Raw genomic sequence first — 21733 nt, 5'->3', positions numbered from 1 at the left:
TTCTCTACTGTTTTATTTTAAAATAATTGTTCCCTCATTCATCATGTACTTACTGAGCCCCAGGCCAGGCCCCGGGATATAAATACCCCTCTTCAAGAGCCATGCCCTCTTAAGTGCAGGAAGTGTGAGCTCACACTGGACCCAGAGAGCAGAGAACTGAAGCCCAGGACCATCGCACAAAAGCACATGAAAATAGACACTGGGTACTGCCCAGGGAGGGTGACAAGAACATCTTCCACATTTCTACATCTCTTTTAATACCGCTGCAACTCCCTGGGTAAGGGAGCCCCACGAGGAAGAGGGGGAGATGAGAAATCCCCAGAGAAACACCCTCCCCTGATTTGTTTCACAGAGAGTGGCCATGCTTCTGCTGTGCAGGAGGGTGACATTCCTTGGGGAGGCCTTGCAGAATCTGCCTGGGACTGTTCCGGAAGTAGGAAGGATGGCCGGGGGGTGGGGAAGCGGCTGGAATGTTCTCTGGCCTGCTGCTCAGTACAGGCGAGTGTGCTGAGAGGAGGGCCCTGGACATCAAAGGTTCCTTTTGTCCCCTTCCGAGTGGCAGGGCAGCCCGGCCTCTGGTGATGACTCAGGCCTGGCCCTGACGTCACCCAGGCCCGGCCACTGGCTCCCTCTGCAGCCAGGAAACTGACTGGGGAGTGGCATTCGCAGCTGCAGCAAATCTCAAAATAAGGAGGCAACTGCTTCTCTCCTCCTCCTCTCCATCTCCCCACAGCACACCTTCCTCTTCTCTTCTTCTTTTTTATTTTCTTTAAGGCTCATGGAAGGTTTTACTTGTAGATCAACTTTCAAAATATAAGAAGTCAGAATGGGTGACATCATCAGAAAACTATGTGGAGCTGATTTCGAGGAGAAGTGAAGAGCTCAGAGCAAGAAAGCGGTTATAACTCCTGAGCCCAGGGAGTTGGCAGCGTCTGGGTGTCAGAAGAGCCAGCACCTCCGAGTAAGTGATGGCCTACCCTGAGCCCCCTCACTCCGTGCCCTTCACGGTGGAGCGCCATCTTGTTCCCCGACACCTCAAGCTTGGCAGGCCCCAGTCCAAAGGGGGAGGGAGCGGGGGCTGCATTTGGGAGACCCTCCAAATACAGCACCAAAGGGACCTTCCGATCTCTCTCTTTCCCACAGGCCCAGACAAGAACACGTTTCCTCTTTAAAAATATGGGTATACCCTAAGGCTGAAGTCCTGGGGGAAATGGCCCAAGTCGAGCCTTCCCCGCCATCGTCCTGTTTTGTCTCCTCTTCCTCCTTCCGCCCTAGTGCTCTGTTTTGGACTGCCAGAATGTTTGCTCAGAGTTCTGAACTGTTTGCTTCCTGGATCTTATACTGCGTAATCAGATACAAAAGTAAACCCTGTTCTAGGCAAATATGTGGCCTGTGCTGTCAAATGATATTTTTGTACTTAATCTGGTAAAAGATGGCAGCCCTGGTAAGAAAACATCCACAATCGGCCGCCTTTTCAGAGCGTGTTTCTGGTTGTCTCTGGTTGTCCTGGTGCGGGTACCTCCATTGTCACATCGCCCTGTTTACAGAGAGTTTATTTTCGTTCCTTCTTGTGCCATCTGGGATGATATTAAATACAAAGACATTATAATGCATCTCTGGTGTCTGTTTTAACTTCACCTATTAAAAAAATGTAACGTCTTTGCATAGCCTATAATTTTGCAAGCTCTGTAAGTTCCTACCCGAGAAAATTAAGTTCTTGAGAGAAAAGTTTTAACATATGTGTAAGTACTGCAGAGCACATAGGCATAGAAATCATATCCAGTTTTGCTGGCTTCCAAAGTCATTCCCTCAGTTATCATCTACTCTTTGTAGAGCTTACTTAGTGCAGTAGAATTGTTTTTTTGTAAATTCTGTTTTATAATGATTGTGGGGGTGGGTATATTAGAAATGAATCTTATTTAAAGGCAATGGGGAGGCTTGTCGTTTACTGCAAAACTGGTGAATTTTTTTGTAAGCTGACGATTCCCTTCAGAAGTTAACCCTCACACTCTAATATATCTGCTTTGTAAGTCTTACATTTTACTTTTTGTTTTATTGTAATTAATCAGGTTGTCTTGAAGTGAGGCTTTGCTAAACTGTTCATCTGGCTGCAAGACCTGAACGCTGTGACCACTAATTTGGTGAGTGTCATTTGTCCCCAATGGCTGCTTAAATTTAAGTTGACTAATTCTGTTCTTTTGGTTTGCAGTAAGATTTAAGAAAAAGGGAGAAGGCATGAGGACCTCTGCACACAATGGTAACAGAAGGATATGTGTTAGTTAGGACAGACTAATAGTTAGAACGAAAAACATATAATGGCTCAAACAGAAGTTTATTTCTTGCTCATGTGACAGTACAGGTTACTAGGGCAACTTTCTTACACACATTCAGAGACACAGATTGAGAGAGGCTCCACCCTCTGCAGCATATAGTTTTCAAGGTCATCTGGGATTGTTTCCACTTCCCAAGAGAAGAGGAAAAAGAGTATGAAAAAGTGCACATGGAAAGTTTCCATGGACCTAGAAGTGGTACACATTATTTCTACTCACATTCAGTTGACTAAAACTCTATCACATGACCACATCTGACTGCAAAGGGGTCTGGGAAATGCAATGCCAGGGTGGGGGCTGGGGCCATTTCCCAGAGTTGCTCTGGAGAGTTTCTAGAGAAGAGGTAGTTCTCTCTGGCCCAGCATAATAAAGAACCTAGAGATGCTCAAGGATAACATAGCAGAATGAAGCAGTGGGAGAAGTAAAAAATTGTCCTTAACTGACACTCTCAGGTGACATCTGGCTGTGTGTACAAGAAGTAATGGGTAAGATTTTTCAAGCTGCCCGTGTCTATTCTGACCCATGAGCACCACCATGCCGCCAGTGGCCAGTGAACCAGGAATGACATTCTTCTCATTTTTCCCTACAGAGTCCTCTTGGGGTAGGGTCATTCTGGCTTTGTTTCCTGGTCCTAGGTCTAGTCATGCTAGTTGGAATTGTCCAACAAATCCTGTTCCCTCAACTTTGAGCGCCAGCAGGTTATAGGAAAGCTCACGGTTCTGTCTGCTCCTGGGGGTTCTGGGAAGCTACCCTGCCTAATCTGCTCCAGATCTAGGCACACTTTTCAATATTGGCATGTGGGTTCTGATGCAGAGAAAGGGAGGGGAGGGAATCCCTGAGTAAGATAGGATCTTCAAACCAAGTTATTAGAGAAACATTTAAAAGTAGATTAAAGCCCTGGCTGAGTAGCTCAGTTGGTTAGAGCATTGTCCCAAAATGCCAAGTTTGTGGGTTCAGTACCCCCCCACCAGAGCACATACAAGAATCAACCAATGAATGCATAAGTAAGTGAAACAACAAATCAATGTTTCTCTCTCTCATTCCCTCCCTCTCTCTTCCTCTCTTTCCCTAAAAATCAATCAATAAATAAAAAAATTAAAGACTTAAAAAGCTCAAGCTGGGGAGATTATGGCTACCTAAGGATTTAATATATAAGTCCAGCCTTTTCTCTTCAGGAAAGGTTTTGAAACATTTACTGAAACACTGACTGGTAAAATTATAAGTCCTGTTTGGAGAAGGCTGAACTAATTTTATATTTTATTTAGCCTTTCCAGCATTGTTGGTCTTAGTGCGTATTCCCCTCCCTGGTAAATATCAGCAACCACGTGGCAGGTGCCTTTGATGCCCCTAAGGTGTCACAAATACCTCCAGTAAAAATGGACTACATATGGTCACTTCCGCAGCACATACACTAAGATTGGACTTCAGTCTTTGCCTGAGCTGTGTGGTACCTAGCTCTCTAGTTGTGTTGTCAATATCTGGCTAGACACTCTGGTTTCTGATTGAATTTTGCCCTGGACTGGACATCTCTGGCACCCACACCCACACCCTGAAGAATACACATTGTCCATTGTACAGGAAGGCGAGTTACTGGTTGACTTGACACAGCCTCTCAGGCTCTCACGAAGCCTGATGACTGGTCTCCTATTACTGCTGCCTGGCCTTGGCCCAGCCCCCTCCCATCCTGACTGGTCTAAGGAGGAATGGAACAGAATAACAAGTTGATGTGTTACAAAAATGCTACAACCTCTGAAAGTCCCTTTTCTTGGGTTGGTGGGTCCTAAATGTGTCTACTGAGCCTAGAGCTGGCTGGACTAGTGGTGTGAGCTAAAGATAAGACCAGGTTGACAGACAATGCACTGCCTGCTAGATGTGTGCAGCCAAAGGAGTAAGTTGAGAACAAGTACCAGGTTTCAAAAGCTGGAGCCAAGCGGGGATGATCTGTTGTTGAAAGTCCCAGCCTAACAGAATCCACCGGGAAAGGCAGGGTCAAAGGCCGGAATCAAGGAGGAAAAGTGTCAGGGTCCATTCAGCTTGTTCATTTCAACTGCCACGTGATACTGACTCTTCCAAGCACTTAGTGTGCAGGAATTGACCTATGAGTGTGCGTCTGGAGGGGGTGGGATGGCGCCAACCTCCTGATTTCTAACATTTAGCTAAATAGCATGGCAGGGAGAGGTGTGCAACTGCTAGGTCAGACTTCCGCTGCTCTCAGCATGACCCCTCTGCAGTGTCAGCACAGCATGCTGGGTGACCCCACAGACACACCAATAAGACAGGGGTAACAGATACTGTCTATGCTTTGTAACTATTTGACATTTTCAAAAAAGCATCAAAGTAGACACCATGGGAAGAGTTAGATTTCTTGAGCTTCCTTAATTTTAACTTTATTATTTAAAAATTTTTAATTTCATATCGGTTCAAATTTGGGGACCACTACCTTTTCAGAGCCTTAGTTATCCAAGGAACTTCACCTAGACCTTGTTGATTCATTCTGAACAGATGTGGACCGAGCATAGCAGGCTGGCATAGGCAGTGCCTACAGGCCTGTTGGTTCTTTTCTTACCCCCAGAGGTTTTATAGTTTTATAGCACAGAAGTACAAGCCCTCTTCTTACCATGGGTCAGCAATAAAAAATTTCTATTACTCCCTTTAAAGAATTTTGCAAAAAGGCCATGTCATAGTCACCAAAGTTAAGAATTCAGGATAATAGGGCTTCATAATTTCTCATGCTGAAATCCCCTGATTTCTTGTCAAGAATGAAGTTGGAAAACACCACACTGAGACTTCAGGGTTTTGTTTTTAACTCAAAAAGCCTCTGGTTTTTGTCAGAAATGTAAAGCTTCCTCCTGCCTCCAAAATGTTTTTTTTTTTTTTATCCTCACCCAGGACATTTTTTTTTCCCCCCATTGCTTTTAGAGAGAGGGGGAGGGGGACAGGAAGGGAGAGAAAGAGGGAAACAAATGTGAGAAAGAAGCATTGATTGGTTGCCTCCTGTACGCACCCAGAACGGGAATGGAACCCACAACCTGGGTATGTGCCCTGACCGGAAATTGAATCTGCAACCCTTTGGTCACGGGATGACACACCAGCCAACTGAGCCACACCAGCCAGAGCAAAATATTTTTTTAAAAATGTAAAACTGAGAGTCTGTCAGAATAAGTAAGGTAATTAATGTGAAATGGTTTGGGCAACTTAGAAGAATGCATGGCAAGTCAAGGTGTTAATGAATATAATTGCCATATTATGTATGATCAGCATTGGTGTTTTGGCTTTTGATATTGCTATTAATATTGTAAGTATCATTATTTTAACTTTTTCGTTTTTGTCGTTCTAAATTGACTTTCATCTGAGAGCCTTAGCACCGCTCCTTCACTAGCCAAAGCATGTAGTGTAAGAATTCCAAGGACGTTTGGAAAGGTTTGACTCTAGGCCAGAGACCTAACCACGAGCCTTCTAATCTTATTCAGAGAGAGGCTTGACCCAGGATTCACTGAAATTTGTGAGGGAAGATGTATTTGAGCCATCTTTCCGCAAAAAAAAAAAATTGCTTCCTGGCATCCTCAGGAGCTCCTAGTGCATTGGCCAAAAGAGGCTTTGAAACCACCCCACGGAAGCATCGACCCTGGGTGGTGTCTCTCAGGCTGGGATGGAGCCCACCATCTCTCCAAAGCCCCTAGTCATGACTGTAGTCTCTCTGCTTGGCGTTATTGGATTGGGTGGGGGGATTATAGACAGAGGCGACAAACCTGAGTTCAACCCAAGAGCAGTGAAGATGTCATTTCTACTGTGAACTGCCCTCCATATCCAAGGTCCTATAGTCCATTATCCCTGAATGTAGCAGGAAAGTAGTATCCAGTGAAAAGGAACTTTCTCCTTGACCAAGTACCTTGGCATCAACCATACCATGGTCCTTTGCAAAAGAGAATGTAGCTCAGAATTTACCCCAGACACTGGACTCAGTCTGTCTGTCGTGCGAGTCCTCCAGCTGCAGCCAAGCCATTGCTGGGCTGGACTCCCAAGAGTTTTCCTTCTGCTGGGGCAAATTTCTTGTCTTTTCTTTAAAAAAAAAAAAAAAAATCACTCTTTTTCAAATAAAAAGAGCCATAATTAGTCACTACACAAAATCTGGAAAATACAGAAAGATATTGAGAAGAAAACGACACCCAAACAACGATTCAATATTGACATTTCAATGTACTTCTTTCCAACTTTTTATATATTATTTTCTTTTTTAAATTATTGAAATGATATTTTATATTCTTTTTCTCACCACATGTCACTGGTACATTGTAAACATTTCCCAAGTGGCTAAGTGGTCTGAAAATTTGCTTTTTAATAACTATGTTTCTATTGCACTGATATGTTATTTATCCATTCTTTTTATTGATGGCCATTTTGATTGCCTCTAGTGTTCTGCTATTATAAATACATAAACATTCTTAAAGATAAATCTTTGTGGACATCTTAGGGAAAATTCCTAGAATTGAATTCAGCAGATAAAATAGTCTATTTTTAACGTTCCTAATGCATATTGATAATTAGCTTCTAAAAAGTTACCAGTGTCTATTTCAAAGCCTAGGTCCTCTTCAGTTTCTCATGTTAAAATGCATGCTCCTAGGCTCCAGTGGCACCAGAAGCTCTGAGGAGGGGCCTAGGGATATGCATTTTAGTATAGCTTCCCCGTCCTTTTGCACATAAAAGCCTGAGAACTATTGATATGCTGTGTGCAATTCAACATTCATTTCAGCAAATACTTATTAGACAGAAAAAAGTTAAGGAACCCCAAGGTAATATATCTTAATCAGAATTTAAATTAAAAACTTTTTTTGGCTTCTACATTTTAGATTTTCCCTCACTCATGGTATGGTATAGTTGAAAGAGTATCAGCTAGGGAGTCAGAAAGTCGTATTATAAATATGAGATAACTGAGACCCAGAATAGTTCGTTTGCTTCCTGTGGTTGCCCAGAGATTTAGCGACAGCGGTAGAATTGGAACTGTGAGGAGCACAGACAAGGCACCAGCACGAGTGACCTCCCGCCTCAGCCAGAGGACTTCTTACCTGCCTTCTGATAGGCAGGGCCATATCTCAGGCAAGTGTGGGCAGCCCTCTGGGGTCATCCACTTTAGTCACCTAATGAGGCTGGACTACAGTGTGCCCTAAGCCAGAGGTGGTGACTCTGAAGCTAGATCGAGGAGGACATAGAGCAGCTATGCAGATAGGTTCACGCCATGAAAGCAGAGTAAGAGGTGGGGTCCAGAGTCAAAGCCAAGAGAGCAGGGACAGGGCAAGAGCAAGATCTACATTGTGGGCAAATTTTAGGTCAAGGCAGGCAAGACCTGAAAGGAAGACGAAGCCAGAGCTTGAGGGGAGCTGCCATGGATTAAGCCTCGACAATGGAACCCCCATTATATAACTTTATGGTCTGGGGAGGCACCTGCCCCAAACTGCAACTGCCCCTTTAAACCTGAAAGGTTCTGTGCCCTGGGTGGCCTTCAGGTCGTCTGGCTGAAGGAGGGACAATGGGTCAGAGAAGAGGCACCTGAAAATGGAAATTTGGAAAATTCTGTCACATTCAAGAACATATAGTGAACAAACAACAACCCAACAACCAAATTTAAAAATTCTCACCACCTTCTAAAAGGAAGTGTGACTATCCATCCTGTCTGCACAACTCTGCTCAAACCCATCAGACCACACCTCCCTGGTCACCTGATAATATCTGGCTGCCCTTCCTTTCGCTCTACTGCCTCAACTTCTGAGGCCAAATGATCATATCATTTGACTTTTAAGTTCAACCTCCACAGACTTCTCAGCTCCCGACAGTCCCATTTATGCTCAGGTTCTATAAATCACTATGCCCAAGTCCGCATCCATCTCCTGTGACAGCACCAGGTGATGCATAGGAGCTAGAACCCAAAGGAGCCCCTCTGCTGCACCCATTATTCTACATGTTTGGGCACCAAAGAATTTGCCTGTGATCACCAAGCCTCACTGCTTCTGTGCATGGCCCGCATTATCTCTTGGCTGTCGCCATGCAGAATCACTGCTCTCCTGAATCTTGGCCTTCTGGTCCCAACTTGTGGACACGCGGTCATGATGAATATATAGAGTCTGAAAAGGTCTACAACCTTTGGGGGCACAACAAATGGAGAGTGACCTTCCAGAAATGACTGGGGCAATTTGAGTCATCGCTATGATGTTGGCCCTATGCAAAGGCCATCTCCATGGAGTCCTAAACAACTTCCTTGGCTGAGGCTCCTCCTGGTACTTACATGGAGTTCCGATTGTTGACAGGACCTGGATTCCTAGGCCAGGAAGGTCCATGTGGTGGTGACAGAAGGGTGTCCAGGTCTAACTCCCAGTAGGTAGAAATCAGAGTTCTGTGACATCCAGACAGGGTATTCACATACTGTTAAAAGAGTCTTGGGTGCTCAACAGAGTAGGAAGTCCAAGGACAAAAAAGTGTTCAGAAAGACCTATGATCTGACCAGTGCTGCTGGTGGGTCCACCCATACCTGTTTGTGGCAATTCTATGTCCACCTCCCTCTCATATCTGCTAATAAGCAACTTTCAGAATGAAGAGCTCTCACATAGTCTCTGGCCAAAGCTGCAGGAGGACCCTGGCCCAGGCAAAGTCTGTCCCTGCCCCCTGGCTCTCATATCATGGCTCTTACATCGCCTCGTGGGAGCAAAGGTCACTGGTATTAAGTCTGCCTCCTGGGCCAAGAGGTACTGCCTCAAAGATTCCAGCATCACCAGAGGTAGTGTCTCACTACTGCAATCAGGAGCAACCGGACAAATAAAGGCTCACCCCATATCAAGAGCCCCATTTTCTGTCAGTGAAATTCCAGTCAGCCCAAGCTGCTGTTTAGAAAACTAGTAGGAAAGCTGGAACAGTGAGAGATATATGAGCCCCCTCCCAACCTATGAAGGTCCCACACTTCCCTGCCATCTTGACTGGGGACATCAAAGGGAGTTTTCTGCACATCTATCAGCATGGCTGAAATAAAAAATACTGACTGATATTACCCAATGCTGGCGAGGATATGGAGAAATTGGATCTCTCACATGTTTGGTGGAATGTAAATGGTACAGTCACTCTGGAAAACAGTGTGACAGTTTCTAATAAAGCTAAACATGCACTTACTGTACAATCCCACTCCTGAATATTTACACAAGAGAAATGAAAACTTTGGTTCACTCAAAAACTTGTATATGAATAGTCAAGCAGTGTTGTTTGTAATAGCTACAAACTGGAAACCAGCCTAGTGTCCTTCAGTGAGTGAATGGATAACAAACTGACATATCCATACCACGGAATATTATTCAGCAACAAAAAGGCCTATACTCTTTAAAAAAAATTTTTTTTTATTTTAAATTTTATTTTATTTTATTTTATTTTTAATCCTCACCCAAGGATATGTTTATTGCTTTTAGAAAGAGAGGAAAGGAGAAAGAGAGAGAGAAACATTGGTCGGTGGCTTCCTGTGCCCGTCCCAACCAGGAATTGAACCTGCAAACTTTTGATGTATGGGGCGATGCTCCAACCAACTGAGCCACCCGGCCAGAGTGGCACGTACTCTTTACATAAAACTTGAATGGATCATAAGGGCATTTTATGCTAGGTGAAAGAAAGCCGACCTCAAAGGGTTATATGCAATAAGATTCCATTTATACAACATTTTCAAGGTGACAAAATTACAGTGATAGAGAACAGATCAGTGCCAGAGCTTAGCGCTGGGAGAAGGTATAACTATCAAAGGAGTTTCTTCGTGGTGATGGAATCATTTTGTATCTCAGTTGTAATGATGGCTACTCCAGTCTATACATATGATAAAATTTCATAGAACTCTATGTAGACAGTACGTGTAGAAACTGGTAAAATTCAAATAAGGTCTGTATCTCAGTTAGTGTTACTGTACCAATGTCGATTTCTTGGTTTAGATAACGTACTACCGTAGTGGAAGATATAATTGCGAGAAGCTGAACGAAATTATACAATTCCTATACTATTTTTGCAACTTCTTGTAAATCTTAAACTATATCCAGAAAAAGTTATTAAAAGCGATGTAAAAAATTTTTTTAAGTTAAAACAAAAAGGATGTTCCCCACCCCAGGAAAGGGGGATCAGCCACTGGTTTCTCTTTCGTAAGCGACTCCTATTGTTTATTTTGCCGCTTTCTGATTTATGGTCAGGCTTCTGTGGCAGCGTCCTGATGGCTTTGGCCTCACCCTCTGCTTCTCAGAGACGCCCATCTCAGATGAAATCAAAGCTCAAGTATTCCAGCACTGAGCGTGAATATGCCCCCTTCCCCCCCTCCCTGAGACTGTAACTTCAAAGCGAGGTAAAGACTCAGATCTAAGAAGTGGCCTCACGGTGAAAATCTAGGACAAATCATCCTTCTCGCCCTGCACAATCATTTCTTTGCTGGAATGGCTCTTTGTCTTCTCCGCTCTTCACACAGATTATTCTCTTCACCTTCACCAAATGGCCCCTCCTCTAATGGAAGAAGATTAACCCTTCTTTGCCCCCTTTCAATCTCCCTCAGCCAAGGGCTTTCTGTTAACGGCAGGGCTCTCTCCGGGCCCTGTGCCCTGGCTGAATGCTGCAGCGTGAGATGGCTGCCTTCCCTTTGAAGTACTTAGGCCTCTGTCAAACACCTTTTTACCAGACTTGGCCCCGGAAAGACAGTTTTGAAATTAAACTTATCTTGAGCTGCCTGGGTTTGCAGCATGGACTAGCACAGCCCATGGGCATTTAGGGCAGGGGGTGCTCACTGTGCTCACTGCCTCAGAGGGCCCCACCTCACTGAAACTGGAGCTGTCTTGACTCCCTTGCTTTGTGAAAGGGTCCCGGGCATCACCTAAGATTGAGGCTCAGCACACGGGGCTGATGTCTATGTGGCATCCTGTCCAGATATAAGACACTCGCACACAAGCCACTGACCCCCAGGCCTGGCCGCAGCCCCCAGCTTCCTGCCACGCCGATGGGGACAGCAGCAGCATTTCTCGTGCCTGGCTGTGAATTGCAGATCAGTGCGGTGTGCTAGAAAGGTAACAATTTGAATTGTTGATTTTCAGTAGGCGTTGCTGATTCTCCTAGTTTTGTACCTTTTGGTTTCAAGACCATACTGAGCAATGGAAAATGAAACCTGCAACTTATTTTTAGCTGCTCATGCTAACTCATGAGATTTTTCTTTGCAAACCAAATAGAATAAAGGCTACTTCAGCTGGCTAAACTTAATCTGATCGATTTAAATAGCAATCAAGCCTGCTTTTCTGATATTCTCAAGGGACGCTCGGTCCCAGGTGATGTTTTGGCCAATATTTACTATTTTGCTTAAAATTATATTTACTTGAGTTTTTTAATTAAAATATAACTGTAACATTTTCTTCTGAGAGGAATTGGGAAACAAGTTATAAACCCTGTAAATTGGCACCTATTCATCAATTCACTTATTAAGTACCTATTTGACTGAAAGCTTGGAATAAAAAAAAAAAGTTGAGCCAGTATGTCGAATTACAAAGAGCAGAATACTAGAAATTAAGAAATATGGCTTTTATCCTGGTTGCTGAAGTCTTTAGTTACAACAGTCTCTTTGAACCTGACTTTCTTCTCCCTCAAAGAAAGAGTTTAGATGACATTCTCTGTAATTCTGTGAAACACACTCTGTCCCTGAGGGCCCGAGGAAATGTTGAGGCACTTTTTTGAGGCAGCGGTATTGCCTTCAGGTCACTCTTACTTCTGTCTCCCCATTCCCTGTTGTACAAGGGACAGATTTAAACAAAGCCTGCGGTCTGCTTTCTAGGCAACGAGTGGCTCCTCCGGGTAAACAAGCGATTGTTTGGAAGACTTCCATTAGTATTTCCCGTTTCCAGGTCTATTCCTTAACTCATGGAGTGAGTTCTCCAGTTCTAGCAAGTGGCTTCATGGTACAAAGCTAAAGATACTACTGGCAGTGGTGGGAACAGAGAAGGGAGCCCCAAGTTTGGTGTTGGTCAGTTAAGAACACACCCATATAAGCTCCTTTGTTGCCCCAGGCAACGCTCTAGGTACCCTGGGAGATACACAGGTCTTGCAGGAGGCAGCCCTGAGGTAGGAGCAAAGATAGGTAATTCTATACAACACCAACTTCTTGTGCTTTTATCTTCAGTCCAAAGAAGTGAACATCTACTAACATTTGTTAAGCTTCTCTGGTGATGGCCCTTCTGAGCTACAACGTCATTTATCTGTGAAAAAAGAGAGCATATAAGTTTGTTTCCAGGTGGAATCTTGGCATATTTGTTGCCCAGCATGAGGAAAGATGCAAGGAGAGTATGATGCACTCACACAGGGTGGATCTTACGGATCCGTAAGAATTCTTCCTTCTCACCTTCATTTACAGCCCACCCTCTTTTTTCAACTTAGTTGCCAATCTCTCTAGAAAGAAGAAACTCAGCCTTCTTGCTGAATATGTATTTTGCCAATTCAGGATCTAGAAGACTCTGTTGTTCCACTTGCTCTCCATGAGGGTGGTGGCAAGCAGCCATGACCGCAAATGACCATGTGATCAGGGACGCAGGAAAGCTTGATCTCCGAGTGCACGCAAGGTCTTTACTGGTGCCATGTTTCAAGTGCACTGAGAAATGAAAGCAGGAACTATTCTTGTGCTTAACTCTGAGGCAGCAACATTGAAAATGACAGTGAGACGTGTGGAGGATATTCCCACAGGAGAGTCTGAGCTGAACTGGATGTGGGGGAGGGAGGGCGGGATGGTATCCACCAGAGTCCCCCTTTGCAGCCCCAAGTCAACACTTGTTCTCTGCTGAAAACCACATGGTTCACATTCCCCTTCTCCCTCCAGCTCCTTCCTGGAGGGTAACTTCACTCTGTTCCCCAGGGCTTGCTGCCCGATCCTTGCCATCGAGTGTGGATTCCCTCCCCACATCTTACGCAGATGCTCGTGGATGGGAGTAAGCTCCTATCTAAGAATTGGAGGAGGCTTCCTGGAATTCAGACTTCTCGGGAATGTCTATTCACCCAATCCTTCCTTCTCCTGGCCCATGAGATAGAGGAAGATATCCCTCCTCTCAAATTTCCAGGCAGGGTGGAACTGATAGTTGATTAGAAAGCCCCCCTGGAGAGCCATCTGGTTGGCATATAAAATTACTGCCAGTGAGCAAGATAGTCAGCTGGCCATATAACCAGGCGGCAGGGGACTTGTAGTCCAGCTCTCGGCCTAACTGACCTAGAAAGCAAGATAGGCTGGATTTTTTTAGAGTCATAGACTCTCAGAGGTGGAAGGGATCTTTGAAACAGAGACAAAATGTACAGATGTTAACAGAGAGTGGATCATTAAAATGATACATTTGAAACACTGAACTTGGTGGAGAAAAATCTCTTACTCAATATTTAGGCTTTTTAAAAGTCCATTTTCAAAATATGTTGGAGAAGGAGCTTATAATATCAACGTAGGTTATCTGTTCAGGCCAAAACACTATTTTTGGAAACCAGGTCAGTCCTGATTGTTACACTGATTTTTCTTTAATTGATCATTTAGATTAGAACAATCTAACGACCTGAATATATTAGGTATAATGGGAAATTACATGTACTATATATTTTTTGAGATGTACTTTAATACAGCAAATGGGTCATTTCACTTATTAGTCGTGTGATCTCGGGCAAATGACGAGATCTCTCTCAGCCTCAGTTTCCCCATCTGTAACGTGAAAAGACTGGGCTTCACAGGGAGTTTGCTCAAATGGAAATGTAAGCTCTTCCGCTTATTGTGCCTCATAAAACATTTCCGAACTATAACAAACCTCTGACCAAGATTGTTACTGCTTATTTGTTACTCCTTTCTAACCTTAAGTTTCCAGCATGGTCTAGTTCATTCTTCCTCTTTTAGTCTGTCTTTTCTACCTGCTGGTCCAGCATCCTAGGCAGCTCAATTCCCAGGGCCTGGGGAGCTGAGGCTGGTTCTTGTAAAAAGGGGTATTCGTGGCTCCGGGGAGGTTGGTCCCCTCTTCCAGGAGTTTGCACAACCAAAAGATTTCTACATCAGGGCAGAATGTGGAGGGAGGAGGTTTTATCCTGTTAGAATTGGTGGAAAGACCCAGACTTTGGAATTGGTCAGACTTACATTTGAATCCTCACTCTGCTATTTACTAGGAATCTCAATTTGTTCCTCACCTAAAGCTGATGATAACTAATATCCACCTTGCAGGATTATTGGTTTTGAATTAAATAATATAGCTAGAATATTGACTATATAGTAGATTCTCAATAAATAGTAGCTATTATAGACTTAGCTCTGATCAAGATGGAAATCAGACATTCCTGCTCAGATCTCTAGGCAGAATGTAAGCGACCAAAGTAGCACTGGGCTTTCCGAAACATTTATACTAAAATATCATCCAAATGCATTTTCAACCACCGATAGATTGCAACCATGTTGTTTCCAGGACTAGATGCATTATAAATAGATATAATAATCAACCTCATAAAAAAACTTTAAACTTTTTAAATTCCTATAATTTAAACAAAAATGTTATTTGGTAAATATTTTATTTAAAAATATTTTGATCAGAACAGCTTAACCTGATAACAAATTTACCCACCGATGTTGAATATCTATATTAGGTGTAAATGGAAACCAGCTGTAATTTTTAATGCAGTGAATGTAGTAAAGAAATGTGCAAGCTGATCCAAATGTTTATCAACCAAGGATTCCTCTGGGACTCAGTGCCCTGACTACGTTTCTTTTTTAAACACAGAGGTTCCAGCTTTGCTCATACTTGAATTATGTTGTTTGCGTAAGCCATGCAATTTAACTTTAACCCACAGGACTGAAAATAAAATGAGCTCAGACTGCAGAACAATGAGACTGTGAGCAAGTAAGAGCCTTAATCAAAGTGAAAGACACTCCCCTCACTGCTGGCTCTGTCCTTCTGCAGCCTGCTTCTGCCAGATTATTTTGGGCTCCTGGTGCTTGACTCGGCAAAGTGGCAGAAACAGGTTAACTTTACATCATGGAAAAGGGATTTGTCTTTTACCTTAATACTTTGTGCATACGCCCTGAAGATGTTGGTGAGGGTCACGAATTTTTAAAAATCATAAGTGGATGCATACCATCTTCCTTGCCCCTTGTAATCATGATGAAGCTTAAATAATTCAGGCATGATCATGGTTTTTTAAAACTACAAAACAGGATTTACTAGTCAGAGAATGTCTGCCTAAACAAACTCATCTGCCGGAATGCTTTCAACTACAATTCAAATTTGTTTAACACTATCAGGTTTGGTAAATGGGCCATGTTAGCTCATGGAGTGTTTTGGAACGTCATAAAATAACTGACACGTGACTTTGAGGCCCGTTTTGACAGAGGGTGGACAGAGAATCCTACAAAGAGGTCTAGAAATCACTTGCCCAGGCACCTGGCTTATGAGTACCAGTAGGGTACCTGACCACATTCACCACCCTGCTCCTGGAAAGGCGCCATAACGCTATTCACTCACCTCGTGGGAGCCTGATATGGATTATTGCCCTTGTCACTGTCCTTTATTATCCTAGGAAGAGGAGGCATTGACTTAGTTCTCTGTGGTTATAGTTGATTCCATATTGTGACTATTTAGCTTACTTGATAATAATTTGTGAGTGTTTTAACGTGAATGTCTAGCTTTCAGATGTTATTAATGGGGAATATCTGAACAGACACTATTAGCACCAAATGCCTAGGTGTTCACTTCAACCTCCTCCAACCCCACTCTCAGGACTCTGCTTTACCGATGACGTTATATTACATGGGTACCTTGTAACTCAGAGTGATAGTCTCTAATTCTCGACCCCCATGGTAAAGGAGGGATTAGCCTAAGGATACTCCATTCTAATTTTCTGTTACTGCCAATGCTAACCAGAGCTCATAGAGCAATGATGTGGGGGTGGGGAAGATGGCTCCACCATTGATGTTAGACCAGGAGCTACTGTTTCTGTTAGAGCCACATTTATTTCTGGAATAGAGAGAGAAATGTGCTCCAAAGAGAAGAGGACTCGATGTGGTTCAGGTATGACCGACCATCTGGAGAACCCAACTCGGATACTTTAAAATGTATGGGATAGTGCTGGGCTGGGTGTTTTCCACACATTGAGCTAAAAATCACTGGGAAAGGAGAGGGAAGGAGATAGAATGAGAGCTAGAAACAAAAGATCTGGTTGTGAAACCTAGTACCTAAGTTAACATGTTCGAATACATTTTCTCCTTTAAAAAAAATTCTGAGAAACTTGACTGTTTTGCTAACCCAATTATTTTTGGCCAGTCCTTATAGAAAATAGAGGCGCTAGAAAACTAACAACCTCAGAAAATATTCATTTATTTTTGCATGTGTTAAAATTAACTAACATGAGCATATCCAGTGATACAATAGGCAATGAAAGACTTTTGGAGAGATATGAAGAACAAAAATGTAAATATTATGTATTCAAAATCAGTCTCATAGCATTTTATAAAAATGTTGGCTTATGTCCAGAATCTAAGGGTGGGGGTGGGTATAGTTTCTTTGTAGCTGAAGAAGGAGTGGAAAAGAATCTGTTCTATTTCCTTAAAAATAAAAGACTTCTTGTTTTATACAGCATGGTAAATGAAATCCTTTTCTGTTTTTTACCTGCCGGCAGGATCTGGAGGAAATTTTTCTAGCAAGCTATGCTGTTTTTCTCTTTGGGGACATGGTGACACTGGTTTTGTAGCAAAACAGTGTTTGCTTATTAGGCATTTCTTCAAAATCCTGAATAAGCAGCTCTTTCCACATTTTTTTTTTTTGTTCCACATGTTAAACATTTCATTGCAATTTGAACTTCAATGTGTGTGTGTGTGTGTGTGTGTGTGTGTGTGCGTGCATGCATGTGTGCGTGTGTTGATAGAAAGGATTGAAAGGGGATGCATAAGAATTCTTAAATGTTTTTTTTTTAATTTAATTCCTACAATTATGTACTGGAATCTCTACAGAAGGTGATTCTAATTTATTACATCAGCCAAACTAGATCCCATCAATCTTGAGCAGCGGGGGTAGAGAGGTGGTATTGAAGAAGACACGAAATTTAGTATTTGAGTAGATGAGATTTAATTTTCAGAAAACATTTCACTCATAAAACGGATAGCACCCCAGTGTCAGCCCTGACCTCCATGATGTCAATGTCACCGTGCAAGCGTAGCTAAGATAAGCCTCAAAGTAAAACAAAGAAACATTGCATCTCAGCACAACACCATTCCTTCTCTTACAGTACGTATGCTCCCTCTCTATAAATATTGCCTTTTAGATTTCTGTTAATGGCTTGTTACTTTACAATTTAGCTTTTGGAGGGGGAGGGAGAAGAAAAATCATTTTGCACACCCTATGTTCTGAGCAAGTACAGTAAGCTGCTGCAAGTCAACATTATTTAGGTCAGTATCCTAAAGATAGCTTTTATCGTTCGTGCTGGTCAGCTATACATCCACAGGAACTCAGCATCAGTTTATTTTTCTGTCCTGATCGTATTCTGCTGCTAAGGTTAAGCAAATTTATTCACATTTGAATACCATTCCAGCTGAGGAGGTATCTGCCGTTCTGTACTGCAGATACATTTAGCAGGATACATTTACACGCTTGTGGTTAGAGGTTATAGCGCCTCTGATACAGACAGCTGATCATGCATTCTTCTACAAGTCTGCCGGCACCATTCAGGATTTTAAAAAATAATCTAGAAATGCTACCCCTTTTATAATATTATTTTGACTTTGCCATAGCTTAACAGTTTTATTTTTTGTTGTTGTTATTAGCAATCTATGAAATTAACATCTATAAAATGCATCCCAAACCAGATACATACTGTATTGAAAGCTTTCTTCAAGAAGAAGACATGACAGTATTCATTCCAGCTGATTTTCTTCCTTAGCAAAAGGATTGTTTGATTCTCAGAAGCAGAAGGACACAGTCATTGTGCAGCAGCTCTGCTTAAGTGTATGAAATGCCTTCTACTGTCTGGTTGCAGAATTTGGAGTTGGCTAAACAGTGTTTAGTGATTGGGCTCATCTTGCATCACCAGTTGATGACATTTTTCTTTGTTCCCTCCTACCCAGTTGAACCAGGACTCTGAGGCTGATATGCAATGTCACTTCCAACATTAATCAGATACTGCATTTAAGGTGAGCTGTCCCTTGCTTCCTCCTTCCCCAGCGCTCGTGTGCTGCATGCAGTGCGTATCTTGCTCCTGCGAGCCTAAGATGGCAGGCAGGATTAGCTGTGCTTGTGCTGTGTGTGCATGCTGTGTATAGAATTCATTACACGTTGCCTAGTATTTCAGATGTGAGTATGTAAATGCTCTTTATGCCATATCATCTGGTAGTGAAGACTTGTTTTTGCCTCATTACAGCCTTAGATATTTCAACATCACCTTTCAGTTCCGATTCATTTGCTTCTGGGTGTTTGCTTTTCATCACATTCAAAATAGGATTTTACCTTTTTTTTTAATTTTTTTAACAAAGCCAAAAAAAAGAAAAACCCTTAAAAACAAAACAACAACAAAACTCTGCTACCAGATGGTGTCTCCCCTTTCTTCTTGCATTTGCTGTCTTTTAAATAATGTATGTTGTATTGTTAATTAATGTGAATATCAAATTAAACACTTGAAACTTACATGTTTGTTATGCAGGTAGGAGGCAAGGTGGGATCTATTTTTAACTCTTATGCACCCCATGGTGTGCAGAAAACTTGGTTCTCATATTTGTATTTTCAATGCTGGCATCGGTGGTTTGATTTTCAGCAAATGTGACAGTGGCCTTTTCAGTGGTCAGCTCCGGGCTTTGAACTCTCAGGAGGAAGGGAAAAAATTCAACACACCACCTCCTTGGTTGCAGCCTCAGAGAAACCTTGGATGAGAAACTTCCTTTTTTCAATCCTGTTTTCCTGTTGATAAATTCAGTTCTCGTGATCACAGTACATCCAAGCTGTTCTGCGTATGATTTTTTGTGTGTGTGACAATTGCATCTAAAACTTGTGAGCAAGAAGACGGAGAAATCGGTCTCCATCGCTTCACATAAAAATGGCTGAGTGTCTTGTCATGCTAGCATTGCACTAAGTGATACATACAGGTAGGTTGAAATTTGCATGTTTTATAGAATTTGAGCCATGCAGCAAGAATATTAGGTGGATTAAAATATGACTTTTAAAACAAAAATAAAATAGGACAGTTGTAATTTTTGGGGGGGTTATAAAATTGGACAGCCTTTCTTATTCAAATACTATATAGATATATAGCTTTTAGAAACATAAAATGATTCTGCAATAAAAGTGAGATGATGCTTTTTTAAAGACTCCTATACATGATAGGTGTGGCGCTATTAGAAAACAAAAGAATTTTTTGGAAAAGTCTGTTGATTCAGCTCCATTTTAGCTTGAAACTAAAAATAAATGGGTTTCTGGAGAAAATTTAAAAGAGCGCAAACAAGCTTAATATGAAATATTTAAAATATTTAAATTTTAAGCGGTCTTTAAACGTGTTATATGAAAGATTAAAATAAAAACATGTTTAAAAAATTAATTTTAGATAATATGCAAGAATAAATACACTATTTATATATGTATTTTTTAGGGAAAGGAAGAGTTACAATTTTTGAAGGGGGAAATAACAAACGTAGAGGGCCCTGTTAGAGGAAAAAGGGCTTCCCTTACTGAGACACAGCCCCGAGGATGGTTCATTGCAGACCATACATACAGCTGTGGTTCTGCAAGTTCCAAATTCTGGCACTATGCAAAATAATTTCATAGTCTCTTTCCTTTGAGGTTAACTTCTCAAATGTATTTTAGTTTCAAATTAACACTGGGCCAGAACCTGTTTCCTTGGTAACCAAATCTTATTTAAAAATGCAATAACAGATATGCAAAAGATTGTCTTAAAAAACATACAAATGCTTAATGAAAAATTTACAGTTTTTTTCCTCTCATATAGAGGCTGCATTGGTTTTAGACATTTTTAAAAATGCGGTCTTCAAGCCTTAAAAACTAAGTCATATTTTGCACAGTGAGAGCTTTGTTTTTCCCTCCTTTGTGTTCAGTACTTTCAAAATTAAGGTTTTTTTGTAACGTGCTCCAGAATGCTGGTCAAGGTTTGTGTACAAAGGTGTAGTTTCATTATCACGAGTTCACCAGCGCCACTGAAACAAAAGGCATCTCAGAAATTCTGAGAATCAGAGTATGTTGTGCTCCTGTTTTTCTTGATCCCTCCATTGGTAACCTCGGAGCTCTGGGTAGAGAAAGACCAAAGCCAAGCCCACCCCAGTGATAAGTGCACATTGAGCCTTTGTGGAAACGTCCTTGTAGGTGTGTTAGGAGAAGAATGCTGTCAAGCCCGAAACCTCCCTGAGGTTTGTTCCGATGTGAAGAACCATGAGATTCAGAACCATTTGTGTCAATAGTTGCTGTATTTCAGCAGCTTGTCATATTCCAAAGCACTGTCAAATCAAGCCTCTTACGGGCTAAAGGTTTGTTGTTGTTTTTGTTGTGTTGTTTTGAGGCCAACTTAAATATTTTGCTTGGAGTCTTTCTCTGGCTCATTTATGCTAGATCATGATTCATCTCATAGTGATTTCGTTCTTTGGGCTGCCATGAAATATCCTTCCTGCAACACCTCTTTTTTGTTGTTGTTGTTGGCTGTTCGGGAGCCATTTTCCTTCCTGCCTGTGACTTAAAATGACTAGGAACATTTTGAATAGAGCATCAGTCAGAAATCATAAACTGAAGGGAAATGTCAGAAACCTAATTCAGTATTGCCTATTTATTTTAGTACCAGTAGCATTAACAGTTGCAACAGAATCAAGCTAATTGTTATTCGCTCTTGAGCAAATAATGAGCCAGGCATTTGTAATGGATATACTGTTGCCATTCAGAAAGATACAACTACAATGCCTTCTGTTTTGATAGGCTGGTACAAATTAATCATTTTGAACCCATTTGATTCTTAATCACAAGATTAGATGGATGCCATGGAATTGTTTTACCAAAAAAATGAATTACTGATAGATTCAACAGTGTATCTCTTCTTTATAAAATGTCGATCCTTTTGTTTCTCACTCAGGCATGGTTGTGTCATCTTGGAGATTTTCATCCCTAATATTCTTTTGTGACATTATTCATTTATGTTGCTCTTGGTCTTGCCTAAAAGAATTTTAAACACAATTCAAGAAACTTGAAAGCCAAATAAGAATGTTGGGAAGTATATTGTACCATTGTCATTCTAATAAATAGACCAGTGAATAGAAGACTAATTATTATTTATTACTTGGTGTGTTTCGCCTTAATGCCTTGCCTCCATATTTCACAGAAATGTTTACAAGGCACAGTGCTTTTCTAAACTTACCCATTTAAAATTATTATTGGATTTCCTAG

At 41.9% G+C, this 21733-nt stretch overlaps 1 protein-coding gene across 1 annotated transcript in view; it reads left to right on the top strand.

Moving 5' to 3' along the window:
• The first annotated feature begins 654 nt into the window (after positions 1-654).
• The window catches only part of ZBTB38 (zinc finger and BTB domain containing 38), a 73986-nt gene continuing 52907 nt past the window's right edge, over positions 655-21733 (top strand). The window contains exons 1-3 of the mRNA XM_090284249.1: positions 655-961; positions 2070-2141; positions 18430-18495. The gene's annotated coding sequence lies outside the window, so the exon portion shown is untranslated. The remainder of the gene's footprint in view (positions 962-2069; positions 2142-18429; positions 18496-21733) is intronic.

This window comes from Furipterus horrens, unplaced genomic scaffold (assembly GCF_987537825.1).
Source record: "Furipterus horrens unplaced genomic scaffold, mFurHor1.1.pri manual_scaffold_7, whole genome shotgun sequence".
Classification (NCBI taxonomy): Eukaryota; Metazoa; Chordata; class Mammalia; order Chiroptera; family Furipteridae; genus Furipterus; species Furipterus horrens.
This window is presented reverse-complemented; position numbering and strand designations above follow the sequence as displayed.